Raw genomic sequence first — 1,787 nt, 5'->3', positions numbered from 1 at the left:
ATCAACATTTGAGTTAATATTGAATATTTTTCCCATAGCATTTTTCTATGAGCAGCACTTCTCTTTTTAATATGAAATAATTTTCTCTTGTGTTTTAACTCATTTGATGCAAATTAATTATTAACTCATGGCCATTACTAAAGTGAATATAGCTGGCATATGCATTTTTAGGTGAGCATTTTCATATCTGAATATATTTTGCCACCACTAAAAGAAACTAAATACAGTGTGAACTTTGTGAAATATCTTATATATCATCAAAATAATGTGAACAATGTGCATTTATCACTTTTTGGTTATCTTCTTCAAGACCCAAGAATATTTGGTGAACTGTAAAGAATAATTGGACTTATGACTTGATATCTGTTGCCAGTTGGAAGAATTAGACCTCTGCTTTACATATTATCATTTCTAACACAGTCTACTGGATAAATGCTAAGATTCACAGGTGTATGATGATTTTTTTGTGCTGTTGTTTACTACCATAAATCCTGGCTTCTCCCATTAATACAAAGACCTTTTGAAATCGAAAGTCCAAAAACATGAACTTTAAGATTTTAACATTAAGATAAAAAATGATGTAAAAAATGTTAAGTACAATATAAAAGGTGGTTTCTATGAAAGTCAGCTTAAGCCCTCTAGAAAATTCTGGGCCAAGCTATAAAAGCATCTCTATGAAAAATAGCAACCCTGAAATGTCTAAATATTTTATTTTTAGATAATACATCACTTCTGTATTCTGACATAACCTTATGCAGTATTGTCCACACAGGAGGCGCTCAATAAATAATGGTATGTGGAATAAATGAATGAGAGATGTAGTAAATGTTTAAATAAGAAAATTCAGAATTTTTTGCAGTGGAACCCGTGTAATTATGTAAATTCTGCCTTAATGGTAAATTAGGAAGTTTCAGTATCTAAAAATTTCACTTTCCTGCTCTCTCTGGCAGCACATATACTAAATTGGACCAATACTGAGCAGATTAGCATGGCCCTGCACAAGGATGACACGTAAGAATTTCACTTTCTCCTCCTCCATTTTCTTCTCAATGTTTTACTCGGCCACCAAATTATATGTCTTGTCACCATCTCTGCCACTTGATTGTTAACTTTAGGAGAATTAGGTCTGTGATTAATTTACTTTTGTCTTTACCTCAGCAGCTACTGTTTTACTTTATACACAGAAGGTGTTCAATCAGTATCTGTAGGGTTAATTTATTAAGTGAATCTTTGATTGACTATCTACCAAGTTCAACAGTATGATAGTACCTTCCCAATAAAGGAATGAGACATTGAATTTGCATGGAAAAAACATATTAAAGTAAACAGTGGGACAATAATATACAGGCAGCCTGGATAAATAGGAGGACATACCTTTCAAGAAATTCATCTACAAATTTCACAATAAATTAATGCCTTTGAGATCCTTGGCAGACACCTTTAAGTAATAAAAGGAGAATATTGACTTTAACCGACAAGGGGCTTCATTAGGGCCCTGATCTTGTTAGGATTAAAATAATACTTTGATAATAGCTATTCAAAGAATTTAATTTCACAAAAGCCTTTTTAAAAAAACTGGCCTTTTGAAGCCTATCCATGCAAATACTTGAAGTTTAAGAAGCATTAGAAAGTTGGAAAGAGGGGTGACTGGGTAGCTCAGTTGGTTAAGCGTCTGCCTATGGCTCAGGTCATGATCCTAGGGTCCTGGGATTGAGACCCACGTCAGCCTCTCTGCTCAGTGGGGAGTCTGCTTCTCCCTCTCCCTCTGCCCCTGCCCCCCTGCTCAT

At 34.4% G+C, this 1,787-nt stretch overlaps 1 non-coding gene across 1 annotated transcript; it reads left to right on the top strand.

Moving 5' to 3' along the window:
• The first annotated feature begins 935 nt into the window (after positions 1-935).
• LOC115944699 (U6 spliceosomal RNA) lies at positions 936-1,039 on the top strand. The gene has a single exon (XR_004079220.1). It is a non-coding gene; the product is annotated as a U6 spliceosomal RNA (small nuclear RNA).
• Positions 1,040-1,787: the final 748 nt, after the last annotated feature.

The sequence above is a fragment of the Leptonychotes weddellii genome, chromosome 1, assembly GCF_054177405.1.
Source record: "Leptonychotes weddellii isolate Sample4059 chromosome 1, ASM5417740v2, whole genome shotgun sequence".
Lineage (NCBI taxonomy): Eukaryota > Metazoa > Chordata > Mammalia > Carnivora > Phocidae > Leptonychotes > Leptonychotes weddellii.
Note: the sequence above shows the minus strand (reverse complement) of the source record. Positions and strands in the feature narration are given on the sequence as shown.